Raw genomic sequence first — 11,153 nt, 5'->3', positions numbered from 1 at the left:
TCGGAACATCCTCCCTTATACGTCACCTGCAGCGCATTCATCATAAGTCAGTGACAAGTTCAAAAACTTTGGGCGACAGCGGAAGCAGTCCACTGACCAGTAAATCCCTTCCTCTTGTAACCAAGCTCCTGCAAACCACACCACCAACTCCCTCAGTGTCAATTTCCTCCTTACCCAGGAAAGCCAATAGTCCTGCAGGCCATGTTACTGGCAAGTCTGACGAGTCCTCTCCTGCCTGGGATTCCTCCGATGCATCCTTGAATGTAACGCCTACTGCTGCTGGCGCTGCTGTTGTTGCTGCTGGGAGTCGATCGTCATCCCAGAGGGGAAGTCGGAAGACCACTTGTACTACTTCCAGTAAGCAATTGACTGTACAACAGTCCTTTGCGAGGAAGATGAAATATCACAGCAGTCATCCTGCTGCAAAGCGGATAACTGAGGCCTTGGCAGCCTGGGCGGTGAGAAACGTGGTTCCGGTATCCATCGTTAATTCAGAGCCAACTATAGACTTGATTGAGGTACTGTGTCCCCGGTACCAAATACCATCTAGGTTCCATTTCTCTAGGCAGGCGATACCGAAAATGTACACAGACCTCAGAAAAAGACTCACCAGTGTCCTAAAAAATGCAGTTGTACCCAATGTCCACTTAACCACGGACTTGTGGACAAGTGGAGCAGGGCAGACTCAGGACTATATGACTGTGACAGCCCACTGGGTAGATGTATTGCCTCCCGCTGCAAGAACAGCAGCGGCGGCACCAGTAGCAGCATCTCGCAAACGGCAACTCGTTTCTAGGCAGGCTACGCTTTGTATTACTGCTTTCCAGAATACGCACACAGCTGAAAACCTCTTACGGCAACTGAGGAAGATCATCGCAGAATGGCTTACCCCAATTGGACTCTCCTGGGGATTTGTGACATCGGACAACGCCAGCAATATTGTGCGTGCATTACATCTGGGCAAATTCCAGCACGTCCCATGTTTTGCACATACATTGAATTTGGTTGTGCAGAATTATTTAAAAAACGACAGGGGCGTGCAAGAGATGCTGTCGGTGGCCCGAAGAATTACGGGCCACTTTCGGCGTTCAGGCACCGCGTACAGAAGACTGGAGCACCACCAAAAACACCTAAACCTGCCCTGCCATCATCTGAAGCAGGAGGTGGTAACGAGGTGGAATTCAACCCTCTATATGCTTCAGAGGATGGAGGAGCAGCAAAAGGCCATTCAAGCCTATACATCTGGCCACGATATAGGCAAAGGAGGTGGAATGCACCTGTCTCAAGCGCAGTGGAGAATGATTTCAACGTTGTGCAAGGTTCTGCAACCCTTTGAACTTGCCACACGTGAAGTCAGTTCAGACACTGCCAGCCTGAGTCAGTTCATTCCCCTCATTAGGCTTTTGCAGAAGAAGCTGGAGACATTGAAGGAGGAGCTAAAACAGAGCGATTCCGCTAGGCATGTGGGACTTGTGGATGGAGCCCTTCATTCGCTTAACCAGGATTCACGGGTGGTCAATCTGTTGAAATCAGAGCACTACATTTTGGCCACCGTGCTCGATCCTAGATTTAAAACCTACGTTGTATCTCTTTCCGGCAGACACAAGTCTGCAGGGGTTCAAAGACCTGCTGGTGAGAAAATTGTCAAGTCAAGCGGAACGTGACCCGTCAACAGCTCATCCTTCACATTCTCCCGCAACTGGGGGTTCGAGGAAAAGGCTAAGAATTCCGAGCCCACCCGCTGGCGGTGATGCAGGGCAGGCTGGAGCGAGTGCTGACATCTGGTCCGGACTGAAGGACCTGGCAACGATTAATGACATGTCGTCTACTGTCACTGCATATGATTCTCTCACCATTGAGAGAATGGTGGAGGATTATATGAGTGACCGCATCCAAGTAGGCACGTCAGACAGTCCGTACGTATACTGGCAGGAAAAAGAGGCAATTTGGAGGCCCTTGCAGAAACTGGCTTTATTCTACCTAAGTTGCCCTCCCTCCAGTGTGTACTCCGAAAGAGTGTTTAGTGCAGCCGCTCACCTTGTCAGCAATCGGCGTACGAGGTTACTTCCAGAAAATGTGGAGAAGATGATGTTCATTAAAATGAATTATAATCAATTCCTCCGTGGAGACATTCACCAGCAGCAATTGCCTCCAGAAAGTACAAGGGGACCTGAGATGGTGGATTCCAGTGGGGATGAATTAATAATCTGTGAGGAGGGGGATGTACACAGTGAAAGGGGTGATGAATCGGAGGATGAGGAGGAGGTGGACATCTTGCCTCTGTAGAGCCAGTTTGTGCAAGGAGAGATTGATTGCTTCTTTTTTGGTGGGGGCCCAAACCAACCAGTCATTTCAGTCACAGTCGTGTGGCAGACCCTGTCACTGAAATGATGGGTTCGTTAAAGTGTGCATGTCCTGTTTATACAAAATAAGGGTGGGTGGGAGGGCCCAAGGACAATTCCATCTTGCACCTCTTTTTTCTTTCATTTTTCTTTGCATCATGTGCTGTTTGGGGAGTATTTTTTTGAATGGCCATCCTGCGTGACACTGCAGTGCCACTCCTAGATGGGCCAGATGTTTGTGTCGGCCACTTGGGTCGCTTATCTTAGTCACACAGCTACCTCATTGCGCCTCTTTTTTTTCTTTGCATCATGTGCTGTTTGGGGAGTATTTTTTTGAAGGGCCATCCTGCGTGACACTGCAGTGCCACTCCTAGATGGGCCAGGTGTTTGTGTCGGCCACTTGTGTCGCTTAGCTTAGTCACACAGCGACCTTGGTGCGCCTCTTTTTTTCTTTGCATCATGTGCTGTTTGGGGAGTATTTTTTTGAAGGGCCATCCTGTCTGACACTGCAGTGCCACTCCTAGATGGGCCAGGTCTTTGTGTCGGCCACTTGTGTCGCTTAGCTTAGCCATCCAGCGACCTCGGTGCAAATTTTAGGACTAAAAATAATATTGTGAGATGTGAGGTGTTCAGAATAGACTGAAAATGAGTGGAAATTATGGTTATTGAGGTTAATAATACTTTGGGATCAAAATGACCCCCAAATTCGATGATTTAAGCTGTTTTTGAGGGTTTTTTGAAAAAAACACCCGAATCCAAAACACACCCGAATCCGACAAAAAATTTTCGGTGAGGTTTTGCCAAAACGCGTCCGAATCCAAAACACGGCCGCGGAACCGAACCCAAAACAAAAACAAAAACCCGAAAAATTTCCGGTGCACATCACTAGTGTTTTGGTGCCACCATAGTTCACATTCATGGCGATAAAGGAACCACGTGGTGCCGCCCAGCTGTAACAGTTTACCCTGCCCCGATGCATCGTCACTGAAATGACTGACAAGCTCCTGGACCAATACACAAGAGCCTATGGCCGTTTAAAAAAAAAAAAGTCTATTTGCGGCAGCCCCAAGTGATGTCATCACTAATGTCTCCCGGCCAGAGCAGTGAGTAGAAACCTGAAAGAGAGAACATTTGCAATGACAGTCCTCTGCTGTTTGGGGCTGAGGAGGGGGTGACGGCCACTTGTCACCTCTGTTTTGGGGGCATGTTGAGGCCAGCATCTCCATTCGAAGAGTTTCCTGGTCTCTTTGTTGTATCTGTGGCGAATGGCTTGCGCCACCCCATAGGTCAGGAAGCCGGCCAATGGTGTCACCGGCGATCAGATAGGACATAGTTTGGATCACTTATGCAAGCAGGAAACATCTACTTACAGTATATGAGACGCCTCGTGCTGCATTACCATATTAGTGCTATTTCCCAGGCTTCCATGTCAGCACCAGCGACAGCGCCTCCGTCCACATCTGCGTCAGCCCCATACTTTACAGAAGCAATGAGTCATTCCTAGTAAGTAATCCTATGTCACGATATATTGCCCTGTCGTTTGGAAATTACATAGTGTGTACGCTCTATACAGGAGCGGATTTTGCTACGGGCACGCAGGGTTTTTGCCCGGGGCGCAGCTTTTCCGGAAGGCGCCGCCACCGTGGTAAAATCCGCTACTGGTGCCACACGGTGCTGTGTAGATGCCCGATGCTGTGCGCGATGGATTGTGGGAGCGGCACATAGATGCTAGAGGTCATAATTGACCTCTAGTGCAGGCCTGGCCAACCTGTGGCTCTCCAGATGTTGTGAAACTACACATAACAGCATGCCCTGCCACAGTTTTAGTATTCCCTAATAGCAAAACTGTGGCAAGGCATGATGGGACTTGTAGTTTTACTTCAGCTGGAGAGCCACAGGTTGGCCAGGCCTGCTCTAGTGTCTATGCGGTGATATGGGAGAGACGTCATGACGTCTCTCCCATAGACCTGAGGAGTGGCGCCGGCGGCCGGAGACAGAGTGCAGCAGCGGTTGGTAAGCAGGAGCTGTTTAATTTTTTTTGTAAGTGGTGCAACTAGGGGGCACAACATTACTTGGGGCTATACTACTGGGGGCACAACTCTACAGGCGGCACAACTCTACAGGGGGCACAGTACTGGGGGCACAACTCTACAGGGGGCACAACTCTACAGGGGGCACAACTCTACAGGGGGCATAGTACTGGGGGCAATATTACTGGGGGCACAACTCTACAGGGGGCACAGTACTGGGGGCAATACTACTGGGGACACAGCTACAGCGGGCACAGTACTGGGAGCAATACTACTGGGGGCACAACTCTACAGGGGGGACAGTACAGGGGGCAATACTACTGGGGGCACAGCTACAGGGGGCACAGTACTGGGGGCAATACTACTGGGGGCACAGCTACAGGGGGCACAGTACAGGGGGCAATACTACTGGGGGCAGTACTACTGGGGGCACAACTCTACAGGGGGCACAGTACTGGGAGCAATACTACTGGGGGCACAGCTACAGGGGGCACAGTACTGCGTGCAATACTACGGGGGGTACAGCTACAGGGGGCACAGTATTGGGGGCAATACTACTGAGGGCACAACTTTACAGGGGGCACAGTACAGGGGGCAATACTACTGGGGGCACAGTACTGGGGGCACAACTCTACTGGGGGCATAACTGACCACGCCCCTTCTCCCAGTAGCCACGCCCCTATTTTTTCACCCTGGGCGTCACAAGGTCTAGATCCGGCCCTGGCTCTATATCATGCGTTGCGGGAGTCAGTGACAGTGGACTGACCGTCACATCATGTGTTACATTGTATAGTGTGTACTCCGCTTTAGAGCGCCCCTTATAATAGCTTCCACAGCAGCCGACACGGCTTCTTCGCTGCACCTAAACCACGTGGAGACTTAGCCCAAATATCAGTCCCCAAAGTCCATCTGTTTATAAAACAGGAATCGTCCTGGGAAATACAGCCCTGAACTGATCCGATATCAGCCAGTCACTGAGCGCAATGAGACGCGGCGTTCAGTTACTGGCTACATTCAATGTTACGTTTTTATGTTATTTTTATTTCAATTAGTATAAAGTATCCCAAATTAGGATCATTAAGTAAGGATTGCAAAATTAGCAATTAAAAATGCGTACACACTGCAATCGCAATGCAGCCGCTGTTTAACTGACAGGAAGCCGGCGTTTCTGGGCAGAAACCCGCCATTTTCTGGGTGTGTGTGAAAAAACACAGGCGTGCCCAGGCATTTTTAAGGAGGGCCTCTGACATCAGCGATGACCACTTCCAGGCTCTTGTGTCGCAAAAATTGTGGACGACCTCGCCTGGTGCAAATCTTCGATGTTCCGGTATTTGCGCATGGTTCTGCGATCAGCCTCATATTGCGATGCATTCGCATTTTTTACAATGGGCATTTTGTCTATTTCTGGGGGGTGGCTATGTGATCGCAGCAACTGCTTTTTAGCAGCTAACATGAAATCTTAGCGAATATGGAATTTCCTTGCCGGCAGTGGTGAATTTCCTATTAGGCAGGTGAGGCACGTGCCCAGGGATGGTACCTGTTTGGGGGCGGCACTTGGATGCTTGTGTTGATATTGTCTGCCTGAAATGTACCAGTAACTGCTAAATATTTCCACTGTACGGTACCATACGCCATCTTGAATGTAGTGTAATTGGGCAGGATATGCACATACTACTTCTATAAGCTCTACTACTTAGTAAATATGTATACATAAATAAAAAAATGTCATAGTGGATTTTTAATTATTCTATCTGGCACTGTGTGGGAGGCATATGTATCTGGCACTGTGTGTGTGGGAGGCATATGTATCTGGCACTGTGTGTGTGGGAGGCATATGTATCTGGCACTGTGTGTGTGGGAGGCATATGTATCTGGCACTGTGTGGGGGGCATATGTATCTGGCACTGTGTGGGAGGCTTATGTATCTGGCACTGTGTGTGGGGGCATATGTATCTGGCACTGTGTGTGGGGGGCATATGTATCTGGCACTGTGTGGGGGCTTATGTATCTGGCAATGTGTGTGGGAGGCATATGTATCTGGCACTGTGTGGGGGGCATATGTATCTGGCACTGTGTGGGAGGCATATGTATCTGGCACTGTGTGGGAGGCATATGTATCTGGCACTGTGTGGGAGGCATATGTATCTGGCACTGTGTGGGAGGCATATGTATCTGGCACTGTGTGGGGGCATATGTATCTGGCACTGTGTGGGGGCATATGTATCTGGCACTGTGTGGGGGCATATGTATCTGGCACTGTGTGTGGGGGCATATGTATCTGGCACTGTGTGTGGGCATGTGTATCTGGCACTGTGTGGGGGCTTATGTATCTGGCACTGTGTGGGGGGCATATGTATCTGGCACTGTGTGGGGGCTTATGTATCTGGCACTGTGTGGGGGGCATATGTATCTGGCACTGTGTGGGGGCATATGTATCTGGCACTGTGTGTGGGGGGGCATATGTATCTGGCACTGTGTGGGGGGCATATGTATCTTGCACTGTGTGTGGGGGGCATATGTATCTGGCACTGTGTGGGGGCATATGTATCTGGCACTGTGTGGGGGCTTATGAATCTGGCACTGTGTGGGGGGCATATGTATCTGGCACTGTGTGTGGGCATATGTATCTGGCACTGTGTGGGGGCATATGTATCTGGCACTGTGTGGGGGCATATGTATCTGGCACTGTGTGTGGGGGGCATATGTATCTGGCACTGTGTGGGGGCTTATGTATCTGGCACTGTGTGTGGGGGGCATATGTATCTGGCACTGTGTGTGGGGGGCATATGTATCTGGCACTGTGTGGGGGCTTATGTATCTGGCACTGTGTGTGGGGGGCATATGTATCTGGCACTGTGTGGGGGGCATATGTATCTGGCACTGTGTGGGGGGCATATGTATCTGGCACTGTGTGTGGGGGCATATGTATCTGGCACTGTGTGGGGGCTTATGTATCTGGCACTGTGTGGGGGGCATATGTATCTGGCACTGTGTGGGGGCATATGTATCTGGCACTGTGTGGGGGGCATATGTATCTGGCACTGTGTGTGGGGGCATATGTATCTGGCACTGTGTGTGGGGGCATATGTATCTGGCACTGTGTGGGGGCTTATGTATCTGGCACTGTGTGGGGGGCATATGTATCTGGCACTGTGTGGGGGCATATGTATCTGGCACTGTGTGGGGGGCATATGTATCTGGCACTGTGTGGGGGGCATATGTATCTGGCACTGTGTGGGGGGCATATGTATCTGGCACTGTGTGGGGGCATATGTATCTGGCACTGTGTGTGGGGGGCATATGCATCTGGCACTGTGTGTGGGGGGCATATGTATCTGGCACTGTGTGTGGGGGGCATATGTATCTGGCACTGTGTGGTGGGCATATGTATCTGGCACTGTGTGGGGGGGCATATGTATCTGGCACTGTGTGTGGGGGGCATATGTATCTGGCACTGTGTGGGGGGCATATGTATCTGGCACTGTGTGGGGGGCATATGTATCTGGCACTGTGTGGGGGGCTTATGTATCTGGCTCTGTGTGGGGGCATATGTATCTGGCACTTTGTTGGGGCATATGTATCTGGCACTGTGTGTGGGGGCATATGTATCTGACACTGTGTGTGGGGGGCATATGTAACTGGCACTGTGTGGGGGGCATATGTATCTGGCACTGTGTGGGGGGCTTATGTATCTGGCACTGTGTGGGGTGCTTATGTATCTGGCACTGTGTTGGGGGCTTATGTATCTGGCACTGTGTGGGGGGCATATGTATCTGGCACTGTGTGGGGGGCATATGTATCTGGCACTGTGTGGGGGGCTTATTTATCTGGCACTGTGTGGGGGGCTTATGTATCTGGCACTGTGAGGGGGGCATATGTATCTGGCACTGTGTGTGGGAGGCTTATGTATCTGGCACTGTGTGGGGGCATATGTATCTGGCACTGTGTGGGGGGCTTATGTATCTGGCACTGTGTGGGGGGCTTATGTATCTGGCACTGTGTGTGGGGGGCATATGTATCTGGCACTGTGTGGGGGCATAAGTATCTGGCACTATGTGGGGGGCTTATGTATCTGGCACTGTGTGGGGGGCTTATGTATCTGGCACTGTGTGGGGGGCATATGTATCTGGCACTGTGTGGGGGGCATATGTATCTGGCACTGTGTGTGGGGGGCATATGTATCTGGCACTGTGTGGGGGCTTATGTATCTGGCACTGTGTGGGGGGCTTATGTATCTGGCACTGTGTGGGGGGCATATGTATCTGGCACTGTGTGGGGGCATATGTATCTGGCACTGTGTGTGGGGGGCATATGTATCTGGCACTGTGTGGGGGCATAAGTATCTGGCACTATGTGGGGGGCATATGTATCTGGCACTGTGTGTGGGGGCATATGTATCTGGCACTGTGTGTGGGGGCATATGTATCTGGCACTGTGTGGGGGGCATATGTATCTGGCACTGTGTGTGGGGGGCATATGTATCTGGCACTGTGTGGGGGCATATGTATCTGGCACTGTGTGGGGGGCATTTGTATCTAGCACTGTGTGTGGGAGGCTTATGTATCTGGCACTGTGTGGGGGCATATGTATCTGGCACTGTGTGTGGGGGGCATATGTATCTGGCACTGTGTGGGGGCATATGTATCTGGCACTGTGTGGGGGCATATGTATCTGGCACTGTGTGGGGGCATATGAATCTGGCACTGTGTGGGGGCATATGTATCTGACACTGTGTGTGGGGGGCATATGTATCTGGCACTGTGTGGGGGGCATTTGTATCTAGCACTGTGTGTGGGAAGCTTATGTATCTGGCACTGTGTGGGGGCATATGTATCTGGCACTGTGTGTGGGGGGCATATGTATCTGGCACTGTGTGGGGGCATATGTATCTGGCACTGTGTGGGGGCATATGTATCTGACACTGTGTGTGGGGGGCATATGTATCTGGCACTGTGTGGGGGGCTTATGTATCTGGTACTGTGGGGGGGCATGTGCATCTGGCATTGTGGGGAGCATGTGTATCTGACACTGGGGGGAATGTATATATGACAACGTGGGGGCATATTATGTGTATCTGACTATGTGTGGCATATTATGTGTATCTGACTATGTGGGGGCATATTATCTGACTATGGGGGTAATTCCAAGTTGATCGCAGCAGGACAATTTTTAGCAGTTGGGCAAAACCATGTGCACTGCAGGGGAAGCAGATATTACATGTGCAGAGAGAGTTAGATTTGGGTGGGGTGAGTTCAATCTGAAATCTAAATTGCAGTGTACAAATAAAGCAGCCAGTATTTACCCTGCACAGAAACAAAATAACCCACCCAAATCTAACTCTCTCTGCACATGTTATATCTGCCTCCCCTGCAGTGCACATGGTTTTGCTCAACAGCTAAAAAATGTCCTGCTGCGATCAACTTGGAATTACCCCCTATGTTGGGGCATATTATGTGTATCTGACTATGTGAGGGCATGTTATGTGTATCTGACAATGTGGGGGCATGTTATGTGTATCTGACTATGTAGGGGCATGTTATGTGTATCTGACAATGTGGGGGCATGTTATGTGTATCTGACAATATGGGGGTATATTATTTGTATCTGACTATGTGGGGGCATGTTATGTGTATCTGACTATGTGGGGGCATGTTATGTGTATCTGACTATGTGGGGGCATGTTATGTGTATCTGACTATGTGGGGGCATGTTATGTGTATCTGACTATGTGGGGGCATGTTATGTGTATCTAACTATGTGGGGGCATGTTATGTGTATCTGACTATGTGGGGGCATGTTATGTGTATCTGACTATGTGGGGGCATGTTATGTGTATCTGACTATGTGGGGGCATGTTATGTGTATCTGACTATGTGGGGGCATGTTATGTGTACCTGACTATATGTGGGGGCATGTTATGTGTACCTGACTATATGTGGGGGCATGTTATGTGTATCTGGCACTGCAGTGCTGGGGGCATATGTGTATCTGGCACTGCAGTGCTGGGGGCATTTGTGTATCTGGCACTGCTGGGGGCATATAATGTGTATTTGGCACTACTTGGGGTGTATGTGTATCTTGCACTGCACTACCAGGGTCATTATGTGTCTGACACTATACTGGAGACATTATGTGTAAGGAACATTACTGTGGGCGTTATGTGTATGGCTGCTAATTGTGTGTGTAGAGGGGTGTGAAAATATATTTATTTATAGTTTGATTATATAAAGTTGCAAGGCCACGCCCATTTTTCCAGGATGGTGGTGGTGGGGGGCACTTTGAAGTTTTATTGCTCAGGGCACTAGTAGTCGTAGAGCCGGCCCTGCCACCTCCTATCCATGGCGCTGTAGGCTCCAGCATTGTACCGGAGTCTACTGCACATATGCAGTTCTCAGGAAACATGGAGCCCGCTGTGTTCTGGAGACTAGTTTCACTGCTGCGCATGCGTGGCAGCCATTTTGGCTGTGATTATTGTCATGGCTGCAGCACCCAACGTGGGACTCTGGAAAGGTAAGTAATAAAACGTGGGTGCAGTGTCCCCATTATAGAAACGCCAACGTCTACAGACGCTTTCTTTTGCACAGTAAAATTGATACACAAACCCTCCAATTTGTTGGTGGCAAAATGGGATAATGTAATAATTTGTCGGCTTGTGTAGTTAGAGTTATGGAAACAAGGCTGTGACATCAATATTCTCCTGATGTCATGTAGAAATGTTGGATGTATAGAAGTTCTTCTATAGGTTTCTGCATCTTCCTTACATGACCACAGCGCTCTGGCC

This window comes from Pseudophryne corroboree, chromosome 4, assembly GCF_028390025.1.
Source record: "Pseudophryne corroboree isolate aPseCor3 chromosome 4, aPseCor3.hap2, whole genome shotgun sequence".
In the NCBI taxonomy this organism is placed as follows: Eukaryota; Metazoa; Chordata; class Amphibia; order Anura; family Myobatrachidae; genus Pseudophryne; species Pseudophryne corroboree.
Note: the sequence above shows the minus strand (reverse complement) of the source record.